Genomic DNA, 14,026 nt, shown 5'->3' with positions numbered 1-14,026 from the left:
AACATGCTACCGCAAACAGCAGTTGAGGTAAATAACATAGATGCATTTCGGGGGAAGTTTGATAAACACCCGAGGGAGAACAGAATAGAAGGTTCTGTGGAAGGGGGAAATGACGAGGGGTGAGAGGAGGCTCCTCTGGAGCATAAACACGGCATGGAGCATGTTGGGCTGAATGGCCTGTTTCTGTGCTGCAGACTCGATGTAAATTCATATTTCACACTAAAGGGGGCACAGGAGCTGGGGATACTACACTTTACTGCATTTAGCTTTACACGGGTATGCTGGGAGTTGGGGCCACCCTCCTTCCCCTATCCTCCCTCCAACTCGCCGACCCCATCCCTTCTCCTCCCCCCTTCTTTCTTCTAAACTATTCTTGCCCCTTAACTCCTACCTCAATCTCTCCCCACCTCTAATCTCTCCTCTGCTCCATCTCTCTCCCCCCACGTCATCTTTCCCCACATCTCTTCCCCACCCCCATACTCTCGCCCCAACCCCCATCTCTCTCCCCACCCCCATCTCTCTCCCCACCCCCATCTCTCTCCCCACCCCCATCTCTCTCCCCAACCCCCATCTCTCTCCCCAACCCCCATCTCTCTCCCCACCCCCATCTCTCTCCCCACCCCCATCTCTCTCCCCACCCCCATCTCTCTCCCCAACCCCCATCTCTCTCCCCACCCCCATCTCTCTCCCCAACCCCCATACTCTCGCCCCAACCATCTCACCCCCAATCTCCCCTGCTCTCTGCCTCAACCCCCGCTCTCTGCCCCTCACCCCCAATCGCTCCCCCACCCCCTCAATCTTTCTCCTCACTCCCCCTCAATCTTTCTCCTCACTCCCCCAGCTTTCCTCACCTCAATTTTCTCTCTCTCTCCCTCCCTCCCCAGGTTATCCGTTTGGCTCGAGGCTCCCGATTTAAATGTTTGGTGGAGCGGCGCACGGGTGCGGGGCGGGGGGGCGCGGGGGGGGAGCGCGGAGCGCGCACGCGGGTGGGCGGGAGCGCGAGCGGTGGGCAGGGGGCGGGGCGAGGAGCACGCACGCGGGTGGGGGCGGGGCGGGGCGAGGAGCGCGCACGGGGGCGGGGCGAGGGGCGCGCACGCACGCCGCCCGGGCCGGGGCCGCGCATTGCCGCCAGCGACTGCGAGTTGTGTTCAGTCGGCGGGTTTGAGCAGCAGCGAGCAGGAGCTGAGCTCTTTCAAAACCACCAACCCTCCCCAATCCCACCCCTCCGCGAGAAAAACACAACCCCAGAGCGGGGGAAAAAACTTTGTTTTAAAAAAAACCGCAGTTCAACCCCGAGGTAAGACTCGGATCTGTTCATTTCCATCCTTGTGGTGTGGGTTGGGGGAAAATGACAGCTTGGAATTTTATTCAGTTGGAATTGGAAGTTTAGTGTGAGGGGAAAGCGTCCGCCGGAGGGAGAGGGCGAGAAGCTGCCTCAGTCCGTCCGGGCACCCAGTCCCTGCTCAGGGGGCTGCCAATGTGCTCAATCCGTGCAAATTACAAGATGCATTTTACAAAAAATGCTTTTGCAAACAAAAATATGCACCGCAAATTTTAAATTGCATATTGTTAAAAAAAATATTGCAAGTGTTATTTCCAGAAAAGTTTGCAAGTCTGCTCGCGATTTCGACTTCGGTTTCTGCAATCATGTTCTGACCAACTTTTTAAACCCTGAACGTCCCATTTATTTGCCCGCTGTAATGGTTGGTTAAATAGCGATTGTAAATAATCCGCTAGTGTCACCAGAGGAGATTCTCCGATTTTCTCTTTTATAAAATAAATCAGGCATCAGTTCTTTTCCTCTTGTATAAAATATAGTTGTTGGATGGCGGACAGACATCATCCAACTCTTAAAGCAGCCCTTGGAGTTTAAAGGAAGATATTTATTTATTTTCGCGGATTGTAAAAATAAAGATTGGTTGGTTGGCTGGCTGGCTGGAGGAATTTTTGTGAACATTGTGGCCGGGACAGAGTTGAGTTCCTTGACCATGTTCTTTCCCCCTCAGGCTGGTACAGCTTCATATATTTACGAAATGAAACTCTAAGCAAGATTTTTTTTGTTTAATCAACTGTGCAATTTATATTTACACTCGTTCACACAGACTTTTAGTTAGCGTCATTTAAAAAAAAATGGCACAAAGTTGTTTGGATCTTATTAGAAATTAGGTGCCTGAAAATATTTTTGAGTGAAAACTTGGATGGAGCAAACTACATTTCTATATCTTCCAAGATTTCATATTATTTACATATACTTTTTTATTTCTATTGTGAGACACGATTTGATCTCGATACATATGGTCGATTGGGATGATGGAAGTGTGGCATTAAATTATTGACTCCATAAGAAGATTAGAAAAAAATGACAAAAATGCAATTTTGAGTTTGCAATGATTGCTATTACAACCGATCTCCAGTATCCCAGCTTCGCAAAGATTCTGTGTTAAACCGGTTGAACTTCTGAAAAATAGATCCCGATGCTGTCGGAATAATTGAAAGCATTAATTTTATATTGCCAGTTTTTACAATGATTCAAATCAAACCAGTCTTTAAGCCACATAAAGTTTAATATATTTACACGACAGTGACAATTACAGTTGTGAAAACATAATCGACCCGTTAGCTGCAGGCATGACGAGGATACGTGCTGAGCTGTGGGATATATAGTGGGTGGACTTAGTAATTATTGCTAGTTCCACAAGTGGGACATAGAAATCAATCTATTGCTCCTCCTTGTGCATTTTATAAAAGCAGTATAATGACCTGTAATTTTTAAATTGTACTATAGTGTGAATTGCAGTGTGTTTCTTTCTCTGCATTTTTCTCCTCCTCCTTGGCAATGCTCCTTCAAGCGTGATGTCAAGTTTCATGGAATAATTTTTGTATCTTGTCGAGGTTAGTATTGGAATTGGCTTAAACCTTTTTAATGTATTCAAATGTAATGAAAATATACCTCTTTTAAATGAGTGACAAATCACTCCAGTGTTCCTTGCAATCTGTAGTAAAATAATCGTATAGGTCTGACGACTCGTGTTTTACTCTCAGAAAATGTGCATCTACCTGATCAGTTTTTTAGCCACTCGTAGCTGTCAAGCAAATGGATTGATGGGGTGAAAAGAATATGTCCTTCTGTTGAAGGACATCAGTCTGAAGTACTCTACTTATTCTACTCTGCTTATTTTGGTGTACTAAGTAATTGGTGGTCTGTTTTTGATGTAAAATTAAATGTTTAGTCTTTATTTAATTATTTCGAAAGTAAATAAATGTCCCATTTCCCATGGGGAAAACCTCTTTCACTGCTGCCCCATTCTCTGACGTAGAGACAGATCCCTACCTTGCAGCTGAAGTTTGTCTGTGGCATTTGACATAATGTTCTTGTGTACTTGCTTTGTTCATGGATTTATTACCACATGAGATACATAGAAACATAGAAAATAGGTGCAGGAGTAGGCCATTCAGCCCTTCTAGCCTGCACTGCCATTCAATGAGTTCATGGCTGAACATGCAACTCCAGTACCCCCTTCCTGCTTTCTCGCCATACCCCTTGATCCCCCGAGTAGTAAGGACTTCATCTAACTCCCTTTTGAATATATTTAGTGAATTGGCCTCAACTACTTTCTGTGGTAGAGAATTCCACAGGTTCACCACTCTCTGGGTGAAGAAGTTTCTCCTCATCTCGGTCCGAAATGGCTTACCCCTTATCCTTAGACTGTGACCCCTGGTTCTGGACTTCCCCAACATTGGGAACATTCTTCCTGCATCTAACCTGTCTAAACCCGTCAGAATTTTAAACATTTCTATGAGGTCCCCTCTCATTCTTCTGAACTCCAGTGAATACAAGCCCAGTTGATCCAGTCTTTCTTGATAGGTCAGTCCCACCATCCCGGGAATCATTCTGGTGAATCTTTGCTGCACTCCCTCAATAGCAAGAATGTCCTTCCTCAAGTTAGGAGACCAAAACTGTACACAATACTCCAGGTGTGGCCTCACCAAGGCCCTGTACAATTGTAGCAACACCTCCCTGCCCCTGTACTCAAATCCCCTCGCTATGAAGGCCAACATGCCATTTGCTTTCTTAACCGCCTGCTGTACCTGCATGCCAACCTTCAATGACTGATGTACCATGACACCCAGGTCTCGTTGCACCTCCCCTTTTCCTAATCTGTCACCATTCAGATAATAGTCTGTCTCTCTGTTTTTACCACCAAAGTGGATAACCTCACATTTATCCACATTATACTTCATCTGCCATGGATTTACCCACTCACCTAACCTATCCAAGTCACTCTGCAGCCTCATAGCATCCTCCTCGCAGCTCACACTTCCACTCAACTTAGTGTCATCCGCAAATTTGGCGATACTACATTTAATCCCCTCATCTAAATCATTAATGTACAGTGTAAACAGCTGGGGCCTCAGCACAGAACCTTGCGGTACCCCACTAGTCACTGCCTGCCATTCTGAAAAGTACCCATTTACTTCTACTCTTTGCTTCCTGTCTGACAACCAGTTCTCAATCCACGTCAGCACACTACCCCCAATCCCATGTGCTTTATCTTTGCACATTAATCTCTTGTGTGGGACCTTGTCGAAAGCCTTCTGAAAGTCTAAATATACCACATCAACTGGTTCTCCTTGTCCACTTTACTGGAAACATCCTCAAAAAATTCCAGAAGATTTGTCAAGCATGATTTCCCTTTCACAAATCCATGCTGACTTGGACCTATCATGTCACCTTTTTCCAAATGCGCTGCTATGACATCCTTAATAATTGATTCCATCATTTTACCCACTACTGAGGTCAGGCTGACCGGTCTATAATTCCCTGCTTTCTCTCTCCCTCCTTTTTTAAAAAGTGGGGTTACATTGGCTACCCTCCACTCGATAGGAACTGATCCAGAGTCAATGGAATGTTGGAAAATGACTGTCAATGCATCCGCTATTTCCAAGGCCACCTCCTTAAGTACTCTGGGATGCAGTCCATCAGGCCCGGGGATTTATCCCATCAATTTCCCCAACACAATTTCCTGACTAATAAAGATTTCCCTCAGTTCCTCCTCCTTACTAGACTCTCTGACCCCTTTTATATCCGGAAGGTTGTTTGTGTCCTCCTTAGTGAATACCGAACCAAAGTACTTGTTCAATTGGTCTGCCATTTCTTTGTTCCCCGTTATGACTTCCCCTGATCCTAACTGCAGGGGACCTACGTTTGTCTTTACTAACCTTTTTCTCTTTACATATCTATAGAAACTTTTGCAATCCGCCTTAATGTTCCCTGCAAGCTTCTTCTCGTACTCCATTTTCCCTGCCCTAATCAAACCCTTTGTCCTCCTCTGCTGAGTTCAAAATTTCTCCCAGTCCCCAGGTTCGCTGCTATTTCTGGCCAATTTGTATGCCACTTCCTTGGCTTTAATATTATCCCTGATTTCGCTTGATAGCCACGGTTGAGCCACCTTTTTATTTAAAAATTTTTTTTTTTTACTGTGGTAGTTTGTGCATATTACACTTTCATTCAGTTAAACCTTGCGACCACCGCTTGTGAAATCACATGGACTAGGCTTGTTGCTCATTGCTATATATCATGGCAACTTGTCTGCAAAGAAGCAAGTTAAAATGGTAAGAAAGCCTCGAGTCCCATTATAAATGGTAATTTTGCGGAGTTAGTAACATAGCATAATACATTTTAGGGTTCAGGCAACAATGGTAAACACTTGTGGACACATCTTTTTATTTTCTTTCATGTACATCGTGGGTCAAAGGACAGCAATCAGGAGCAAGAGTGCGAGCAACTGAGATTAGCTTCATCCCTTCACTGGCTGAAGGATGTTGAGACTAGTTGTAATTCCCCACACGATATGGTAGAATTACCCTTTGAACTACTGGAGGAGCGATCTGCATTTATCCAATAAATCTTCAGGCAGCTCCAAAATTAATATCCAATAAATATATGCAATGCAATATAATATAATGCAACGCCTGAATGAAACTGACATAATTTTGATAGACATTAAGACAAGTAAAATAGATGGAGTATGCTGCCCTAGCAATTTAAATACTTGTCATGGCTTGCTGCTTATGTATGTATATCAATGGTTGATTTATATTAAAAACAGTATGCATTGAGGGCTTTTGGTGCTAACTGATGTAAAGTAATTTGCAATAAGAGAATATTTTGAAAAATTCAGATGCATGGCATCATTTGCCACACATTGAATACTTTGGAGTTGGAAACTTCCTATATTGTTGCAACCCAAAAGACAGTGTAACGAATTCAAATACTTCCCAGTGAGTTCCAAAATGATTTTGCTGAACTTCCAATTGCTCATTGCCACTTTATATTAAAAGGCTACTGCTGATTGGTTTCAACAGAAATTGCAATGCATTAGGAACTGCATAATGTCTGGTGTATTTGTAGTATTGTTCCTGTGCATTCATTGGCTATTTCAAAGGGTGTATTATTTTCAAATAGGCTACTTTCAGCTATAAAGTTTCATAGCTTTGCTTGTTTAGAGCATAACGAATGAGGAAAGCGCCCTTTTTTTCCAATTACTCTGCTCCATTCACAAAGCACGTATGAGTATGGATTTTGCTGAATCTGGTTGTTTTCAGGAAGCATGAATGCAAGGAATTATTGACGCCACTTGATGTGGATTTGGGATTGAATAAAAATTACCATACATTACTTGCTCATGGAGTAGGGAGCCTGATAGTTGGCTTGCAGCCAGTGACTCTTGGAACCCGGTTTGGACAGATGCTGCTGCTTAATTTGGTCTTAATATATTGTAATCCAAATTTACTTACCATGATTCTTTAGCACTGCAGAACCCATTCATTCTTCCACATTTGTATACTTTGTTTCTTCAAAAAATAATGGGCAGTGGTGGGTAAAATAAGGTATCTCCAATGTATGGATCAGGGAAAAGGAATTAAGCTGCTAGGTTATATCATCACGTATAACATGAAGGTGAAGAAAGTCCAGGTTTAAGATGTTTTGCATGGCTGTTGGGAAGTGGAAAGAATTATTGCTTTCTGAATGGAGAAAATTTAACGGATGCTCCATAAAAGAATAATATCTGAATCTTTGGACTGTCTTAGTTTGTCAATACAAAAATGTTATACAGGTACAACATCTGAAATCGGGCAACCTCGGGACCGAATCTGTGCCAGTTTTTGGGTTTTGCCAGATTTTGGACCTCGCTATTGGCGCTCTTCGCCGCCTGCTGATTTTTGCCACCTACGGCCCCCCTGGTGCTGCGTTTTTTTTACTGGTTTCCTCATTCCTCGCCGTCCGATGTCGCCGTCTTGGCTGCCTCAAAAAAAAGTCTGTTTTTTGGACAATTCCGGTTTTCGGAATTCTGGATTTGGGACGTTGTACCTGTACTTGGAAATTGGATCTCTCTCTTGCACCTGATTGATCAAATTCACAAAATTGCATCGGGCACCTACTAATGAGTGAGTAGCATCTTACAAAAATGCACTTTTAAAAAAAACAAACTTTATGGACCAACAGCAATTAGCCTCTGATTGATATCAAGGTGTGTCTATCTACATCCATTTCTCTTGGGGAGTAGTTGAGCAACTAGATTAGATTTCTGTTCTGGTCACCTGGACCTTGTGGCCTTAAAGAGACACGCTATTTAAACACAGATCCAACTTAGTGGAAAGCTTTCCTCAAGGCGATCCCTTTATTTTTAATTAAAAATTTTTAAGACCTAAACAGTCTCCTGGTTATACAACAATTATGTGTTACTTGGTATAACCAATTGTCATTAGAATACAGTGATTTACCATGAGTGATGCTACAAGAGATTTATTAATGAACTATAAATATATATTTATTTTAGTAATGTCTGGTAGGATTCATGCCATAGTATTGGGCTGCTACTCCTGTGGGTGGTTTAAAATATTTTTGAACAACTTGCATTTATGTGGTGCTTTTAACGTAGTAAAACATTCCAAGGTGCTTCGCAGGGGCGTGATTAGACAAAAAAATTGACACCGAGCCAAAGAAACAGACATCAGGCTAGGTGCACAAATGCTTGGTCAAAGAGGTAGGTTTGAAGCAGCGTCTTAAAGGAGGAGAGAGGGGGTGAGACGAAGTACTTCGGGGAGGGAATTCTAGAGATTGGGGCCTAGATTGCTGAAGGCCCAACCAATGGTATGGCGGAGGAATTGAGGGACGCACAAGGGGCCAGAGTTGGAGGAGCGCAGAGTTCTGAGGATTGTGGGGTTGGAGAAGGTTACAGTGCGGAAATGCTTTTTTCAGACATTAGTTATTACTATTAAATATTCTGAGTTAAATTATATAAAAGCCATAGGACACTTCTGCACAGTACTTAATGTTCCATTTATGTTTCAGAACAGTGCAAGATGCAGACTAATAGATAAATTAGAGTACTTATCGGGCACGCAGCCAACTTGGAATGCTGATTATCCTATTATTTTAAATAATTAATTTTGAATCCTTGTGGCTTGATTTCCTTCCTGATATTGAATAGGAAAAAGATGTTTATTTATTATTGTGACAGTGACTGGCAAAAGCAACTTTTGGGGATAAAGTAGCCTATCTGCTTTTGGTGTTGTTAATTATTAAAGTACTTAATCTTCCTTTCAGATGAACTCAATGGCGCTTCTTATTTGACGAGCACTTATTTGAGTACAGAGACATCACACTGCCACCCACGTTAATTGTGCTTAGTTCGCTGATGGATTTATAAGAATTAAGAGCAGGAGTCGGCTATTTGGCCCCTCAAGCCTGCTCCGCCATTCAGTGAGATCATGGCTGATCTTCTACCTCAACTCCAGTTTCTTGCACTATTCCCATATCCCTTGATTCCCTAAATATTCAAAAATCTATTGATCTCTGTCTTGAATATGCTCAACAACTGAGCTTCCACAGCTCTCTGGGGTAGAGAATTCCAAAGATTCACAACCCTCTGAGTGAAGAAATTTCTCCTTATCTCAGTCCTAAATGGCCGACCTCTTATTCTGAGACTGTGACCCCTGATTCTAGACTCCCCAGCCAGGGGAAACATCCTCCCTGCATCTACCCTGTCAAGCCCTGTAAGAATGTTGTATGTTTCAATGAGATCACCTCTTATTTTTCTAAACTCTACAGAATATAAGCCGAGTCTACTCAATCTCTCCTCATAGGACAATCGCCCCCCCCCCCATTCCAGGAATCCGTCTGGTGAACAGTCATTGTACTCCCTCTATGGCAATTATATATCCTTCCTTAGGTAAGGAGACCAAAACTGTACACAATACTCCAGGTGCGGTCTCACCAGGGCTCTATATAATTGCAGTAAGACGTCTTTACTCTTATACTTAAATCCTCTTGCACTAAAGGCCAACATATTATTTGCTCTCTTAATTGCTTACTGTACCTGCATGTTAACTTTCAGTAATTCATGTACAAGGACACCCAGGTCCCTCCTGAACACCAACATTTCCCAATCTTTCATAATTAAAAAAAATATTTTGCTTTTCTACTTTTCCTACCAAAGTCGATTTCTTCACATTTCTCCATATTATATTCCATTTGCCTCGTTCTTGCTCACTTAGCCTGTCTATATCCCCTTGAAGTCTCTTTGTATCCTCCTCACAACTTGTATTCCCACCTAGCTTTGTATCAGCAAACTTGGATATATTACATTTGGTCCTATCATTGAAATCATTGATGTATATTGTGAATAGCTGAGGCCCAAGCACCGATCCTTGCGGTACCCCACTCGTTACAGCCTGCCAACCTGAAAATGACCTGTTTATCCCTACTCTCTGTTTTCTTTCCATTAACCAATCCTCAAACCATGCTAGTATATTGCCCCTAATTTTGTTTAATAATCTTCATGTGGCACCTTATCGAATGCCTTCTGAAAATCCAAATATACCACATCCACTGATTTTAGTATCTTATTGTTGGGATGGCTGGATGTTGCTGCTGATAATTACAGTCTACAACTAACCACAAGTATATCCCATATTTTCCATTCAGTGAGTCATTTTGAAAGTACAATAAAAGGTGGATTTGCCTTATGGAGTGAAGTAGAAATATGGTTCTTGCAGTATTGATGATATTCCTAAACATAAATGACCCACCCTCCATGTAGTTTCCATAAAAATGCAGGCGTGGAGCAACAGGAACAAGATGCAAAAATGCAGGGGTGGAGAACCAATTCAGCATTAATTCTTGGCCATCTGCATCTGTTGTATAACAGACTGTTCAGGATTTGAGTGCATGAACTAGTTTGACACTTCAGCACAGTACTGAGTGAATGCTGAAAACATAAGAAACATAGAAAATAGGAGCAGTAGTAGGCCATTCGGCCCTTCGAGTCTGCACCGCCATTCAATATGATCTTGGCTGATTCTCTATCTCAACACCATATTCCTGCTTTTTCCCCATACCCTTTGATGTCTTTTGTTTCTAGAAATCTATTTATCTCCCTCTTAAATATATTCAGTGACCCGGCCTTCAAAATCTTCTGTGGTAGAAAATTCCACAGGTTCACCACCCACTGAGTGAAAACATTTCTCCTCATCACGGTCCTAAATTTCCTATCCCATAACCTGAGGCTGTGACCCCTTGTTCGAGACTTCCCAGCCAGGGGAAACATCCTCCCTGCATATATCAGAGGTGTTGTCTTTGGATGAGACGTTAAACACAAGTCCAGTCTGCCTGTTCAGGCAAATGTAAAAGACTTGCTGAATTTGAAGAAGGCCAGGGAATGTCCCGGCCGATATTCATCCCGCAACCAACACCACAAAAACTGATTAAATGGTCACATTTGAGGTTGACTGCTTTGTGTGTATATGTAACAACAGTAATTCCAGTTCAAAGTTAATTAATTGGCTGTGAAGTGCTGATGATATGAGCCACTGTAAAAATGAAAATTCTTACTGTATGGATGCAGTTTGCTATTGATTAGTAATATTCACACAATCTGAAAATGGGAAATTCATGTCATAACTTTAAAATGGATTTACCCCTATTTTATGTTTCTACTTGCCTTATATTGTAGCGCATCATTGACAGCAGGAGGCCAGTGCTTTAGTGTCTGTTAATGTTGAGTACTGTTATTTTCCTTTTATTTTATGCTGTATTTTTCATTTTAATCCACCACTGTGTTTGTGCTAACAATGGGAAAACAATGTGTCCTTTGAAAAACTAAGTTGAGCAGTGTCAAAGTTTTGCATGCCAAATCTGCTCAAATTAAAAAAAGAATGTAAGGAGGAAATCCTCCACTTGCTCACTTCCTAACTCTGATTCCGTTGGCTGCAGCACAGACATTGAGGGAATTCTATAAGGGATGGGTTTCCTGGCCCTGTGCGAAGGAGTGAATTGTACTTGGGGACAGGAATTTGGCGAGTCAGCAAAATTGTTTGCTGTACCTCACTGGTTGAAAACTCCCCCCCCCCGCCCACCACCACCCCAGCATGCCATGCAAGCATTTGTGCGGATGCAGGAAAGATAGGGGAATTTTTGATGGCTCATTGTTTATCCACTTGTTTATAATTTCACTATATAGAGTTTATTTACAGTTTTGCTATACATAGCAATAGTGGAAATCTCCCTGTGCAGTGCCTTGGAACATTTTTTGATGTTAAAGGCGCTATATTAATGAATTGTTATTCTGCCACTCCTCCTCATTATCAAATTTATTTTTAATACGCGATGTATGGAACAAAAATGTTTTTCCCCTGCAACAGCCATGAATAAGAATTGTTTATACAACATGTATAGGCTCTCAAATATGATGCAGTAAATAAAAACTTGGTCTGCTTTGAAAATGAATAATTTTCCATAATACAACATTTATTTTCTCCGACCATTTTATCTCCTTTTCCATGCTGCTTTCCTGAAGGCAGAGAATTGGGTTGGAGTGTGGTTCCACAGTCATCAGTCGCACTCTTACAATGTGAGGGGTTATAAAAGTGTGTGACCTGCTCGAGCACTGTCATGCACTAATATTTTTGTTATGGACCAAAATTGTTAGAGGACCAGTCCAGGAATGCTGTAGCCAGAGTGATGGCACCTCCTTTTAATTGATAGCAACACTAGTTAACCATGTAGCCTCGTGAGCCTGTTACGCCATTCAGTTAGATCATGGCCGATCTCCTTTTACCTGTCTTTGCTCCATATCCCTCGATACTATTGCCCAACAAAAACCTGTCGATCTCAGTCTTGAACATTTCGGTTGACTCATCATCCACAACCTTTTTGGGGGAGCGAGTTCTGACATCCACTACCCTTTACATGGAAGAGTACTTCCTGATTCCTAAATTTCTGAGCTCTAAGTTTTAGATTATAATGTTAGAATTCAACGTACATGTGTCAAGATGTGAGGTAGTCAAGTGTCCCTTTTACTATGGAAGCTGGGGTAACACCTCTCCAAAATGTGCGGGAGAGGGAACAACACCTTCTGTCAAAAGGTTAAATTTAAGCCTCACTGCAGAACCTGAATACCTAATCTAGGCTGACAGTTCCTTGCAGGTATGAGGCAATGTTGCATTGTCACACCATTCTTTGGTGGCTCAGTGGAAGTTAATAAGAATAGGGAGTGCGTCTGATATTCTGACTGATATTTCTCCTCCCCACCCCCCGCTCCATTCTCATCATCATAGGCAGTCCCTCAGAATCGAGGAAGACTTGCTTCTTAGGTGGCTGAACAGTCCAATACGAGAGCCGCAGGTGGGACAGATAGTTGTTGAGGGAAGGGTGGGTGGGCCAGGTTTGCCGCACGCTCCTTCCACCGCCTGCGCTTGATTGCTGTCTGCGCTTGATTTCTGCATGCTTTCGGCGAAGAGACTCAAGGCGCTCAGCGCCCTCCCGGATGCACTTCCTCTGTTTAGGGTGGTCTTTGGCCAGTGACTCCCAGGTGTCAGTGGGGGATGTCGCACTTTATCAGGGAGACTTTGAGGGTGTCCTTGTAACGCTTCCGCTGCCCACCTTTGGCTTGTTTTCTGTGAAGGAGTTCCGAGTAGAGCACTTGCTTTGGGAGCCTCGTGTCTGGCATGTGTGGTCAATGCTTCAACGCTGGGGATGTTGGCCTGGTTGAGGATGCTAATGTTGATCCGTCTGTCCTCCCAGGAGACATCGTTGGTGGTATTTCTCCAGCAACTTGAGGTGTCTACTGTACATGGTCCATGTCTCTGAGCCATACAGGAGGACAGGTATTACTATAGTCCTGCAGACCATGAGCTTGGTGGCCGTTTTGAGGGTCTGGTCTTCAAACACTCTCTTTTCCTCAGGCAGTCAAAGGCTGCACTGGCGCACAGGAGGCGGTGTTGGATCTCGTCATCAATGCCAGCTCTTGTTGCTAGGAGGCTCCCAAGATATGGGAAGTGGTCCACGTTGTCCAAGGCCGCGCCGTGGATCTTACTGACTGGGGGGCAGGGCTGTGCGGCGAGGACAGGCTGGTGGAGGACCTTTGTCTTGCCCCATTCCACCAACACGACCAAAAACATAAGAACATAAGAAATAGGAGCAGGCCATATGGCCCCTCGAGCCTGCTCTGCCATTCAATAAAATCATGGCTGATCTGATCATGGACTCAGCTGCACCTTCCTGCCCGCTCCCCATAATTCCTTATCCCCTTATTGTTTAAGAAACTGTCTAGTTCTGTCTTAAATTTATTCAATGTTCTGGCTTCCACAGCTCTCTGAGGCAGCGAATTCCACAGATCCACAATCCTCAGAGAAGAAATTTCTCCTCATCTCAGTTTTAAATGGGCGGCCCCTTATTCTAAGATCATGCCCTCTAGTTCTAGTTTCTCCCATCAGTGGAAACATCCTCTGCATCAACTTGTCAAGCCCCCTCATAATCTTATACGTTTTGATAAGATCACCTCTCATTCTTCTGAATTCCAATGAGTAGAGGCCCAACCTACTCAACCTTTCCTCATAAGTCAACCCCCTCATCTCCGGAATCAACTTAGTGAACCACCTCTGAACAGCCACAAAAGCAAGTACATCCTTTCGTAAATATGGAAACCAAAACTGCATGCAGTATTCCAGGTGTGGATAATAC

At 43.1% G+C, this 14,026-nt stretch overlaps 1 protein-coding gene across 5 annotated transcripts in view; it reads left to right on the top strand.

Moving 5' to 3' along the window:
• Window positions 1–1,164: 1,164 nt before the first annotated feature.
• The window catches only part of peak1 (pseudopodium-enriched atypical kinase 1), a 196,472-nt gene continuing 183,610 nt past the window's right edge, over window positions 1,165–14,026 (top strand). For all 5 annotated transcript variants that reach the window (XM_070864994.1, XM_070864987.1, XM_070864992.1 and 2 more), the window contains exon 1: window positions 1,165–1,297. The gene's annotated coding sequence lies outside the window, so the exon portion shown is untranslated. The remainder of the gene's footprint in view (window positions 1,298–14,026) is intronic.

Source organism: Pristiophorus japonicus, chromosome 21 (genome assembly GCF_044704955.1).
Source record: "Pristiophorus japonicus isolate sPriJap1 chromosome 21, sPriJap1.hap1, whole genome shotgun sequence".
Classification (NCBI taxonomy): domain Eukaryota; kingdom Metazoa; phylum Chordata; class Chondrichthyes; family Pristiophoridae; genus Pristiophorus; species Pristiophorus japonicus.
The sequence above is the reverse complement of the archived record's forward strand: the minus strand, read 5'-3'. Positions and strand labels throughout refer to the sequence as shown.